Source organism: Macaca mulatta, chromosome 7 (genome assembly GCF_049350105.2).
Source record: "Macaca mulatta isolate MMU2019108-1 chromosome 7, T2T-MMU8v2.0, whole genome shotgun sequence".
NCBI classification, from domain to species: domain Eukaryota; kingdom Metazoa; phylum Chordata; class Mammalia; order Primates; family Cercopithecidae; genus Macaca; species Macaca mulatta.
The window spans coordinates 131,936,362-131,950,472 of NC_133412.1; the positions used below are offsets into that span (position 1 = coordinate 131,936,362).

General features: G+C 40.0%; 1 pseudogene; it reads right to left on the reverse strand.

Annotated features, from left to right (window-relative positions):
* Positions 1–1,617: 1,617 nt before the first annotated feature.
* On the reverse strand, positions 1,618–2,299 carry LOC114679574 (transmembrane protein 98 pseudogene; annotated as a pseudogene).
* Between the last annotated feature and the right edge of the window lie 11,812 nt (positions 2,300–14,111).

Genomic DNA, 14,111 nt, shown 5'->3' on the forward strand with positions numbered 1-14,111 from the left:
ATCCATCCTGGTTTTACTTTTCTCCCCCTCCAAGAAAGAGTTCAGCCTTTCTAAGGTTCCATTCCTGGACAACAGTTCCACATTTGCTTAGTTCCATAAATAGTAAGTAACTGAATAGGGCCTTGTTAATCCTATCCGAGGTCTGTCTGAATCCAAATCTCATGTGCTTTCTGCTATATCGTTCTGCCTTTCCATAATGAAAAGAGCAACCACAAATATTTATTGAAGATTCATTCCAGCCAGGCACTGAAATAAGAGCTTCACTTGTATTCTCTTTCCTGATCCTTACAACAATTCCACTGGGGTAGATTCTGTTATTATCATTTTCACATAAATGAAAAAACTAAAGCTTAGAAAGTTATCTACTGTGTGCTAAGACAGCTAGTAACTGATGGGGACGAATGGGAACTCAAGTCTGTCTTCTTAACAACCAGACTGCATTGCCTCCCAGGAGGGTCCTGCCCAATTGGTATCCGAATAACATGTGAATGAAGGAGGCTTTATTGAAATGAATTATACTACCCACAAAATATTCATTTTAGGTTTTAAAGGTGTCCTAAAGCTAATTGCAATGAAGTGAAGATTACATAGTCTTGATTCTCTATTATGAAGAATCTTCAAGAAGAAACAGTTATACTCCTTGTTAAATTTTTCAGACTTGCTATCTTGGCATTTAATAATTTATATCACTTAAGATCTTTTCTCTCTACTAATGATGACTATTGAGTAATTTATTCATCTTGGTTTGGTCAAATTGAAACTATGTTGCTTTTATAGTGGTAATAATAGTAGAATAAAAATAATTAAATCATAACACAACTGGGCATCTATTTTCTCATTTATACCAGTGCCAGGTATAAATGACTATCAAATTGCCCATCAACTAAGAGTGATTTTTAAAATATCTTTGTTTGCTTACTTGTACAAGCTTTATATTGCATGGCATTATTTTCTTTTTTCTTTCTTTCTTTCTTTGGAAACGTTAAGTATAAATTTACTATCCACCTAGTGGTAGCTAGGTAAAATTGCAGGCATAATGATAAATAATCAACTTTGTAGTTCTCAGCTTCAAACCCAAACCTGTAAGGGGCAGGACAGACTCAAATGCCTCAGGGACCAGGCAGATAATACAAATAAATGAAATAGGCCAAGTGAGAGAGTACAAGTCTTGCCAAAAGGAGCAATCCCTATTTAGCTTCAATTGATCATCCTCTTATGAAAAGCAGATCAGAATTGCCACACGTTCTGATTGATCAAGAGAGGCCAGAAATTCTAATTTTAATGTGAAACCTCTTGATTTCTTAGACGGTGGCTCAATTTTCTTGAAAACACTAGGTGAGCTAAATAAAGCTGACAGTCCACCAGTTTTCAATGCTCCTCTGTGCAGAGTGAATGGCATCTCCCCTAACTGTAGTATTAGACTGCCACTCACAAGCCACAATTTGCAATTGCAAGAGAGGCACAAACTGACAGAGATCTCCTGCTTTACTATGTATACACAACTGAACTCTTGAGCTGTGGAGAACAACTAATTCTACAGGAAAAAGTGTAAGGCTAATCTGAGCCACCCAGGGATGGCAGCAGGGGCCTTCATGGCTAGCTGCTGGCCTGTAGGCGCTAAATTGCGAACTGCTCCTGCAGGAAGCCTTCTGGGCCTGGGAGGCCTTTATCTGGCTCAAAAGCTAGGGCTGCTTCTCGAAGGACTTTCAAATGCTCCTCAGCAGCTGACAGTGACTGGTCAATCCAGTCCAGGACCCTGTCAGATGGCAGGCATTCCTTGTCACCAGCACCAGATGACTGACAAGACAGGAGCAGGGCAGTCATCCCTGCATCCAGGAGCTTGGGGTCCAATGGAGGGTACATCGACTTCACAACATCATCCACCCTGGGGCTGTTCCACTTGGCCGCCACAATGATGTCGCTGACAATGGCTGAAGTCTTCATCTTGGCCCCAGAACCCATTGTGATGGCAACAAGCTCCTCTGTCAGAGTGTGACAAATCTTCAAGATGGCAATGCAGTGGGACATGAGACCTGAGGCATCTTTGATCCAGTCTTTGTTCTCCAGAATGGTCTCAATGTGGGGGTTGGTGATAACAACATCATCCAGTTCTAACTCAGAGGGCTCAGACTGCGTCACCATGGCACCGATGAGGTCCATAATGGGCTTAGAATCATAGCGCTGCAGAGGTCTCGGGGCTGGTAGTAGCGCTGCCTGCAATCCAGCACCAAGACTGCAAACGAAGCCAGAAAGATGGTGGCCAGCACACCTATGGCAACAATCACCACGGTCTCCATGCTTCCGGGGAGCTCCTGACTCAGTCTCCCTCACATCCTCCTCATGGGCTAAAGCTGCTGGAAGTGGCAAATTGGGGGAAGAGGATGGCAGGAGCTAGGTTCCTCCATGACACCTCCGGACACCTGAGGGCCTCAAGCGGCAGCTCCGGGGCACATCCCGCTGCGCTCCCAAGATGGCCCCTCAGATGGCAAAGTCAGCGGTATTATTTTCTTTTAATTCCTTTGTTAGAGCTCTTAAGTTTCATCCAGTAAATGGTACATTATTTGAGGGTTTTTTTTGTATGTTATAATATTTATGAACCATTAATGCAGACAAAGGAAAGAAAGCCTTACCAAGGCCCATTAGATGCTTCACAGTATTCCAGAGACAGCACAGTAGGCAAAAAAGAATTGTGGTAGGTTAAATATGGATTCAAGCTCAGTGTCTCTATTTACCATTGGAGTGATTTTGGTGAATTTCTTAATCCCTATAAGCCTCAGTTTTTCACCTATGAAATGGGATAATATTATCTAGCCTATAAAGTCTTTGTGGCGACAGAGCGAGACTCCGTCTCAAAAAAAAAAAAAAAAAAAGAAAGAAATAATATGTATAAGTTAACTGGCATGTATTAGGTGCTCAAGAAGCTGAACAATAATCACTGTTGTTTCTAAGATAATTATTATCACTACTATTAATCTCTCATTATTTATTAATGCCCCTATATCTCCATGGATCTATTTAGATGTATAGCCATGAGGTCTTACTAACTAAATGATAATCATAAAAATATTCCTTGTTATTACTTTTTCTTCAGGCGAATTTAAATATTTTTCTAACTTTCTACTTTCATGAAAGTTAAATTAACCCTCTCTGGGTGCAAATATATATTCTACCTTAAGTAGATATTTCTTATCAAGCATTTAATGCATTAAATTTCAACTTTAAATATTAAACATTTCAAACTGTAAACATTAATTTCAAACTTTAAACATTAATAAATTTGACCATAAACCTCTCTTAATTTGAAAATTTTGAACCTTGAGGCATTAATATACATTTTCTTGGCCCTGCCACCAGCTGAGATGCCTAGCTTCCTCTATGGCATATGACTACTGTATTTCTATGGCAACTGCCTTAGCATTTTGCAAGGGTCAAAAGAACCCATTCTGATATGTTAAAGGCAAAAAACAGCGATTGTCATTTAACATCAGTTTTAGTCTTATCTCTAATGTAACCCTTCTATTCAAACACTTCCTTGAATTAACTCCATACTAGATTTTGAAAACAAGTCATTTCCTGTTTCATTTTATTCCCTTTTCTTAGAAAGTCACCTCTCTTCCCCTATTGAAATTCTATCCACCTTTGCAGGGAGAGCTACAATGTCATTTTCCTGGAGGCCCATCCCACTATTACACAAGACAGGTTCCCTACCTTTGTAACATTGAGGTTTGCCTGCTAATTAGACTCTCAGCTCAAATATATTTAGGGTGGTGAGTCATTTGTGCACTTTGTTCTTCCAGAGAAAAACATTGTTGTCTGCATGTCTTTATGTGTGCATAGTGCGTGAGAGAGTCCTTTACAATCATAAATGCTCAATTTAGGTTAATTGAAAGAATAAATAAATAATGAATGATTTGTTTGGAAATAAAACAAACACTGGCTGGGGTGGCAGGGAAGCTATAAAAGGCTAGGTTGGAGACCTAGTCTGGTTGCCTGTTACATGCGTGGCTTGGGAAAATAATTTAACCTCTCTGAACTCAGTTTCTTCATCTGTAAAAACACAAGTGATCCTGCCTCCGTCCTTTCCCTGTGTGATTAGGGGATAGTTGTGGGAACCAAATAAAGAAATGCATGCACACTGTCAATGCTAACCTGAGGTATTAAGTTCCAAGACAGCTGGACAACTCAGTTGACGTTAGATACTTTTAATAGCCAACTTTACACACTATTATCTCACCCCATTAAGAATATGTTATCAAGCTGTTTTGATATTACACAGCAAAGATGATTCATTTACTCCCTCATCTGTTTTTCTGTTCATCCATTCATTCACTAAAATTTATTGAGTGCCTACTACATACCAGCTACCATGCTAGGCACTTGGGCTGTGAACATGACAAGGCAGATGTAGTTCCCTTCTCTGAAGGACCTTGCATTCTTGTAAGGGAGCACTGAAATAGGTCTACAAACAAATGAGCCCACAAATAAGATAATTTTAGATGAGGATAAGTGCCAGAAAGCAAATAAAACAAGGTAGTGTGCTAGGAAGTAAGTAGGCATGGACATCATTACAGTGGTCAAGAAAAGCCTTTCTGGAGGGACCAGAATGAAGAGTAGGGACAAGCTCTGCAAAGTGGGGACAGCAAGTGCAAATGCTCTGAGGTGGGACCAGGCTGAGGTTGATCAAAGAGCAGAAAGGCCAGTGGGCTGAAGCAAAATGACCCAAGGAGAATGGAGGCATTCGCTGATAGAAAGGTGGTTTATATGCACAGAAAGATTCAGAAAGAGAAAAGCAATATATTTTCTTTGGCAAATCAGATCAAGGAGTTTAAAACTGGTTTAATTCTTGTGAAAACATAGCTCATTGGATAATATGTTAGGGTATTTACATTTATATAACCATACCGTTAGGGAGTTTTGAGATTTACTATTTTAAAAAATCATTTTAATATTAACAAAAGCAAAGCGATCTTAACATTGTCCGTGGTGGTTGATATTTTACCAGAATACTATTTTTTCCTTTCCATAAGTTGTTACTATTATTATTTTGGTGATTTGTTGCACCTTCTGCTGTCATTCATTGTAACCAATATTTAGTGGAAAGTCTGAATTAAAACATTTTAAAATATATTTAATTGTATTGCATTCACAATCTTTTACTAATAGGAAGTGTTAGGTTCTTTGTAGGTACTAGCTGAAGGGGGAAAAATTTAGTCCCTCATGGAGTCCTCATGGAGTACACACACACACACACACACACACACAAACACACACACAATTTTTAACTGTGATAAATGCTGAGAAAGAGGTTATGTGCTATCACGCTAATTCCTTTTTTTTTTTTTTTTTTTTTTTGAGACAGAGTCTCACTCTGTCACCTAGGCTGGAGTGCAATGGCGTGATCTCGGCTCACTGCAACCTCAGCCTCTTGGGTTCAAGCCATTCTCCTGCCTTAGCCTCCCAAGTAGCTGGGATTATAGGTGCCTGCCACCACGCCCGGCTAATTTTTTTAGTTTTTATTTTTAATAGAGATGGGATTTCACCATCTTGGCCAGGCTGGTCTCAAACTCCTGACCTCATGATCCACCTCCCTCGCCCTTCCAAAGTGCTAGGATTGCAGGCGTGAGCCATGGCGCCCAGCCCTATCATGCTAATTCTTAACAACAGGAATTTACCAGGTAAGAAGGTCAGGGTTAACCTAGTCAGGATTATGAACTATCAGTCCTACTTTAATCACAATTAGAATGGTGTATAATAAGTTTTTATCCCCACTGTAGCTTTTTACCTTTCCTTAGAGATAAATTGCATGTAAATATATAGTAAAGTGCTTCAAGTCAGTTTTGTCTCTTAAGTATATTTTTTTTCTTTGTAATCTGCTTTTACTTTTAATTTCAACAGCAAACCAATATCCTTTCCCCACCCTTTTTCATATTCACAGAGAGGAGTCAGCCCTGTTGTTGACACTAATCAATGATCACTCGTATTTTGTTGGCAGAGAGATTTATCCCATCTCCTGTGAGTTCTCTTCTCCTTTTTGCACTCTCCACCCTAGACATCTGGGCCACAATTGCCAGAAGCCTCCGAGTGCTCCATTTCACTTTCCTCCTTCCAAGTCTCCCCGTGTGTCATCTCTCTGGTCACAGTGGTGTCCCAACCAGTGGTCCCTGCAGTTTCCTGACACTGAAACCTGCTCAGCCAGACGGCACAACTCCCATCAGGCAGCAACTCTGTGCCAGGCATCGGACTTCCAGGCTCATAAACGTGGAATCTGTTAGGCTGAGAACATAAGTGCTCCAGCCCATTATTAGCTGGTAGAAAGCTTATAAAAAAGAACTTTATAAACCAAGGCACGAGTAAATAATTTCATGAGCAAAGCTGCAGTGTGGCAGTTCTTGGTTTAAAGCTGAAAGCCTTTCTAATGTGTTGCCAGAGGATTAAACGCTATCACCATGTTTCAGGCAGTGATTTTTATTGCATGTTTCATTCAGGATTTGGCATTGGAAAAGAAGGAACTCTGCACACATCAAATTGAAATGAGAAAGCAATTCTTTGCTATTTGAGGCAGGGATGCTATTGTTTCGAGGACATTATCTTCTGTTGAGGTGATTCCCATCTTGTGCGCACTCTCTCTCCATTTTTCAACAGATATTTACCATTTTTCATTTCTTGATAAATCCTTTTTGTAATGCCTGGTACTTTCAATATTATTCTTCAAATAATTCTGACAAACAGAATGATACGTTGCTTAACGATGGGGCTGTGTTCTGAGAAATGCTTCATTAGGTGATTTTGTCCTTGTGAGATGATTGTAGGGCGTACTTACACAAACCTAGATGGTTTAGCCTCCTACACACCTAGACTATATGGCATGACCTATTGCTCCCAGGCTACAAACCTGTACAGGATGTTACTGTACTGAATACTATAGGCAATTATGACACAATGGTAAGCATTTGTGTATCTAAACAAATCTAAGCATAGAAAAAGCACAGTAAAAGTATGGTATTATAATCATATGGGACCACTGTTGTTTATGTGGTCCATTGTTGACTGAAACGTTGTTGTGTGGTGCATGACTGTAAGGTGGTCTGTTTGCAGTATTAGAAGAGAAATAGCTTGTGTAGCACTCATAGAAAATCAGGGATTAAAATAGGCAGAGCAAAAAATCAAGGACTCACCTCTCTTACTTAAAAAAAAAAAGCAGGTCATTGAGCACAAGGTTACGGCTTTGGGTTGGCCACCCTGAGTTAGAGTGAGACTTGAGGGTCTGAGTCTCACTGAAAAGTTATTTCACATCCTGGTGGATCAGGCTCTTTGAGAGTATAGTCCACACGCTACTCTGCCTCTGGGATGGCAAACAGGAGCACCCAAACTCCCTTCAGTCAGCTCCCTTTCCTTTTCTACCATTTTCTATCTTCGTTCCTTCCCTTTAATAAGGGAAACAAAACTTCTTCCTTTTAATGACTGCCACCAGAGCTCCTCTTTGCAAGGTAACTTTGTTGTGAAAAGGTGCATGACATTGATACAGACAGCTATAGGCAGGTGAGACACTAGGACATGGAGGAGGCTGGTTCCAATGCCCCATTAAGGATGGCAAGGCAGCCCTGCACAAAACCAAGAGAGCAAGGGCTCCAGACAGGGTGGGGAGGGAAGCATGAGGTAGAGGGCCCTGAGGCTGGGATTGTGGAGTGGAGAACCCATGGTACCCTGGAGGTGGAGGGACTGAGGCACACTTAACAGTAGTAATGCCTATTTTTCTATTTGCATTTTTGAGATGTAAATGCCCCCTCCAACTCCCTCTAAAATCCTTTAGTAGGGAGGAGAGTGCTGATGAGCTCCTGCCTAAGGGATGGGTGGGCCTAAGGAGGGCCTGAGTTTCCTGTATATGTATTATAGAACAGCCATAGTCAGCCTTACAGCTGCAGGAGGTCAGGAGACCATCACAAGAGTTAGGCCCTTCAGGGGTTTGAGGAAATCTCCAGGCTGGAATCTGGACTGCCCTAAGCCATGAAATCTGGAGATTTAAGTCAATTTTCCCTGGGTCTCCAAACATCAGCAGAACCATCAGCACAACCTACTATTAACTTTGGTTTATAATAGATTTTCAATAGGCCTATACTACAGTACTTTGTAATAAGTAACATGAAAATGAATGTTAGTGAGGTGGTTTGCAAAGATCCTGGCTTGCAGCTAGACAAAATGTGCAAGGCAGAAGGCAGAAATGTGCTTAGCGCAAACAGGTAATTAAGAGAATTAAAAAAAAAAAAATCCAATAGTCTGGTTGATGGTAGAATAAAATGCCACTCTATTCTGTTTATAGGAGCATTTTTAATTGGCAAATATTAGAATCCGTGGAAAATCAGTCAGAGAAAATCCAGTTAAAACTCTTCATGGACTCATGCTCTAGCAACATTCTTAGAAAAAAGGCTTTTAGAAAAATATTATATTTCTTATTCCTCATACAGTTAGGGAACACTTTTCTGCAGATTACTTCTTTCCGGGATTTTATCCTGGGGCTCTTCCTCCCACCCTTTGCTCTTCTCTACGTTACATACATGTAGGCTACACTTTGCCTGTGAAAAGCCATGGTAGGTGGCTGCCCTACTGCAGCAGCTTGGGGTTCTCCTCCGGACGCTATCCTCCAGTGGTTGCATGGATGTCCCGCAGAGCTCTCCCAGCTCCCTTCATGGTGGGCTTCACCTCCTCCTAGAGGACCTCAATGGACTCTTCATTTCAGAGCTTCTCATTCTTCTTATCCAGCTTCTCCACATAGACAGAAGCCTATGTGCAGAAAGTTCAGAACAGCGCAAGGCTGATTTTCCTCCAACATGTAGGTAATAGGATTCCAGAGTGTGTAACTCTTTGAAAGGACTTTCTTCCATTCTGTTTAGAAAGGCATTTACTGTTAGCACAGAGAAGTGGCTTTGTCTTTCTCTATTGGTCTGAGTGACAAAGAATGCAAGGTGTGTAGTTGTGTGTGTGAGAGTGTATATGAATGTACTTGTGAGTGTGTGTCTGTGTCTGGGTGGGGAAGAATAATAGAAAAGGAAGGGAAATCTAATGACTTCACTCAATAGTGAGCAATCATTTTTCATTCAGGACAATTAGGAAGCATACTGTATAACATTATCTTTTGCGTCAGTACATTCAGTATTTACACTAGTACTTCAAACATTTATTACTTTGTCACTAAAAGGTTTCATTTTGGGAGGTGAATTGTCAAGGTGACCTAAATAGTACAAACTGCAGAACTTGATGGTTATACCATGTCTTTGAACACTTACTGTATCTTTAAAAGCAGTGGAGCTGAGGCGAGGGATTTGTGGAATTTGAGAATGAGGCTGTGAATTGGCACCAACAGATCAGGGAGTGATGCTTTGGTGCCCAGGAAGCTGGAGGACAGAAGCTGTTATCTGAGAGAGTGCTGAAACAAGAATGGATTTTAAATGTGAATACCTGTCCTTACTTTTCTGCTCATATAGTCTGTACCATTTGGGCTTCTTGGTTGCAAGCAACAGAAACTGGCTCTAATTAATTTAAACAAAAAGGGAATTTGTTATAAGGATATTTTCAATGGGAAGCTGAAGAACAAGCTTGGAGAGTAGGAAGCAATGTCTCCTCAGGGCTGCCCTTCCTCCCCCAGAATACTGCACAGGGGTAGGGGAGGGAGAGGCCTCGCCCCTTTGGCGTTCATGGTGTAGTGGATGGTGATTTCCTTTGTCTCTAAGACCACGCAAAATGAGGGCTCTCCAATAAAGAGAGACTGATGTGCGAACGCGAAGATGGTAGGAAGTTGAAGACTGTCAAACTAAAAAGTGGTTCAAGTTCATTACATGCTCCGTGACTTAGCCAGAAGAGACTGGGATACTGAAGCATGTCCTTATAGGTTTCTTCCTGGTTGGGGTTTCTTCTCTCTTCTACTCCAGGCTCAGCTACAAATGTCACATTGCTGGGGGCAGCTGACTAGAAGAGCGCATAGAGTAAGAGGCTGGCATCTGTAAAATAAAAATAGCACCACTCATCTCCCAGTGTGCTTGTGAGGATTAAATAGGCTATTTGTGAGGTACCTAGTACTGTGCCTGGCATTGAGCAGTGTGCTCAGAAGATGTTAGGTTGTGGCCCTCACTGCGCTGTTTCCCAAAGGGCAGTGGGCAAGTGGGATGTGCCAGTTGTCATTTTATTTATTCAACCAATATACTAATATTATTGAGTGCCATTGCTCTTATTTTCTTCAAGGACTGGTGAAGACATTGTCCAGGAATGTACCACCTACTAGTTGTGCAACCTTAGGCAAGTTTTTTAGCCTCTGTGAGAATCCATGTGAATGGCTGTAAAGGAGAGATAGTAATCATACCTATGTCAAAGAATTTTTCTAAGTCTTAAATGAGATAATCCATGTAAAGTAGTTAGCATAGGGCCTGGCAACAGGAAATACTCAGTACCTGTTAATGATTAATAAGAAACCAAAGAGTTTAAAACATTTTCCTTGAATCCACTTACATATCCAACCTCTTCTAACAAAGAGTGGTATACTTCATGAGCTTACCACAAGCTCTTTGTTCTGAATGCAGCTTATTTTCTAAGGATCCAAGAAGCTACCATGTAGCCCTGAAGCTGGAAGAACATCATGGGTGTTATAGCTCATCCTCTAAATTGTACGAAGGAAGAGATGGGGGCTGGCTGGTGGCAGATTTACTGACTCTCCACATGGTGCTCCATCAATCTCATCTCATGAATTGATCATCATCAGTTGCAATAGGCTTATTTTCTATTTCTTTTCCTTTTTTTATTTTTTTGAGATGGAGTCTCGCTCCATTGCCCAAGCTGGAGTATAGTGGTGCAATCTCAGCTCACTGCAACCTCTTCCTCCTCGGTTCAATCAGTTCTTCTCTCTCAGCCTCCCAAGAAGCAGGGACTACAGTTGCCTGCCACCACGCCCGGCTGATTTTTGTATTTTTAGTAGAGACAGTGTTTCACCTTGTTGGTCAGGCTGGTCTCAAACTCCTGACCTCAGGTGATCCACCCACCTCAGCCTCTCCAAGTGCTGGGATTACAGGCGTGAGCCACCACGCCCAGCCTTATTTTCTATTTCTACCCACCTCAATTAAAGTAAAAAAATCAAATGTTGGTCAGGCAGAGTTCAGTTATCACAGGGTTCTGCTGTTTTACCACTTCTCTTCCTGCTGTCATTGATGGAAGTGGTCAGGCTATGCAGTTAGGTAAGGCCTGTCAATCTCACCTTATCTAATCATTTCCATCTACTCATAGCAGACTGTCATAAGAAGAAATGGAAGTGGTACGGGGAGGCTTTGGCTGTCTTTTAATTCCTATCATCCTTGAAGTGGTTACTTAATATTCTGTCTATTATTCCTTGTGGAATCTCTTTGGCATTACCAATTGCCTTATTTTCTCATGGAGTTAAATTACTTTCAAATGATTTTTCTCGCACTATGGTAGCTTGCATTTTTCTAAACTGACTCTAGTTTATAATTTTCTGGCATTAGATTCAATCCCTTCGTCTTTGTGTATCTGAACACAATTTTTACCTATTCAAAACAGAACTTCCACTAATATCAATAACCTAATGTTCATTCTCTATTCCAAGTCATTTACAAAATTTTTATTGGGACCAGAGAGAATAGACCTTCTGCCAAATATCTTGTCTGAATTGGACACTGAGCCATTTATCGATTTCCTTTGTTTAAAAAATAGGTTAGCTATTTAAAAATTTATTTGACAACGTTTTTCCCAAGCTAATTTAAATTTACTTTAGATAACATTTTATTAAATACTGTATCAGATGATTTATTAATTCCCTCCCTCACGTAATTCTGCATTATTTCCTAAACAAATTATTATTGTTATTATTATTATTATTTATTTATTTATTTTTTGAGACAGAGTCTCACTCTGTCGCCCAGGCTGGAGTGCAGTGGCGCGATCTCAGCTCACTGCAAGCTCCGCCTCCTGAGTTCACGCCATTCTCCTGCCTCAGCCTCCAGATTAGCTGGGACTACAGGCGCCCGCTGCCATGCCCGGCTAATTTTTTTGTATTTTTTTTTTTTAATAGAGACAGGGTGTCACCGTGTTAGCCAGGATGGTCTCGATCTCCTGACCTCGTGATCCGCCCGCCTCGGCCTCCCAAAATGCTAGGATTACAGGCGTGAGCCACTGCTCTTGGCCACAGATTATTTTTATAATTTCGCAAAGAGCAGCTATGTTATTTTATTTGAAACAACTTGTTTAAATAAATGCTTAGCATTGCTTTGCTATTGCTTGGGATTTTAAAATTTTGAAGGTGATAGTTTTGATTTTTCTTACACTTTTAAAAAATAGATGAGCTGAGTAACTCCCTTTAATCAAGAATTTATAAGTTACAAATATTCATACTTTCCATACCAAATAAAAAGATAATTCTTTACAAATCGACGTTTCTGTAGAGACAGCAATTTTTTTTTCAATGATGTTCTTTTGGACTTTAGGAACAGAGGGTTTTTGTTATTGTTGCAGTTTTTAAAACTCTTCTTCAATGTACTTCAAATTACCACTCTTCAATGTTCTTTTTAAAGACAGATTTGAATGCCACTAAGCTTCATGTACAAACTTTAAAACTGTTGTCATTCATTTCATACCTACACTCATTTATGTTGTGTATATTCTCTGTAATTCCTGTTTTCTTATCTATTTATTTAAGCTAGGATCTCCTGGTGGCGCTTGTCAATGTGAGTCTTAATGTAATTACCAAGTGCAGATTTTCTTTGGGTTTATTTTTGTGCTCTCTAGCTCAAAATTGCCCTTCATATAATTTGGTACTTTTTGATGCCAACTGATGGGCTGTCATTAGTTTAATGTGTCCACTCATACAGCATTGTGAGGCCTACACCATCTACATAGTCAGTCTTATTTCTCTTTCCCTGGGGTTAAATCAGTATCTACTGTAATTTCCTTTACCTGTTTTTAACTACATACTATTTTATAGGACTACAGATTACTTTTTTCCAGACTTTATCCAAATGTGATATTAAAAATCCTTTCTATATGCTATGCTATGTTTCAACATCTTTTTTAAGTTCAATATTGATCAATTAGGAACATATTTATAAGGAACACTCAATATTTAATCTGAGTGATTAGGTTGCATTTTCAGCTATATCTCAATATACAGTTCAATAAGTTCCTCACATCTTTTCCATATGAGGATATAATTACCCAGCATTTTTCTTTTTCACAGAATGAGATGTTCTGGATTAAGCCTACATTCTTATGCAGCATTAAATAAATATATGTTGTTTTAAAATTGATGTGTAAATGATCTAACATTACATATATGTTCATCCTTTCTTTCCCCTAACAATTATATCTAACATTTTATGTAAATAAGATTAAACTCTGGTCAGGCCCTATGGCTCCCCCTATAATCCCAGCACTTTGGGAGGCCAAGGTGAATGGATCACTTGAGATCAGGAGTTCGAGACCAGCCCGATTAACATGGTGAAACCTCATCTCTACTGAAAATACAAAAATTAGCCCAGGTGTAGTGGCACGCGCCCGTAATCCCAATTACTCGGGAGACTGAGGCATGGGAATACCTTGAACCTGGGAGGCAGAGGTTGCAGTGAGCCAAGATTGTGTTACCGCACTCCAGCCTGGGCTACAGAGTGAGACCCTGTCTCAATAAAAACAAAAGATCAAACTCTCCTTTGTCTCCTTTGAGTTAAACTTTCATTTCCAGCAGAAATGTTCAGTCTTTGATTTCTGAACTCCTCATTCTTTTTCTCCCCAAAGGGCTTTTTTTCTTTCTTTTTTTTTTTGACAATGTTATAAAAAATTAAGGAATACATGAATTTTATTCAAATATCCACTACCAAGAAGTAATCATTTATGAAATTACATTCTGGGAAAAAAGGACCAACATTAAGTCTGAAATGATAGCTTGAGACTAGGAGTTCAAGACCAGCCTGGGCAACATAGCAAGAACCTGTTTTCCACAAAAAGGAAAAATAAAATAGAATAAAATGAGGCCATTCCCTGTGTTGCCTACCCCAGTTTCACAAGATAATACTAGTGTCTTGGATGTTAGGGGAATTCTGTTGGGGTCTGACAGAGACCACTCA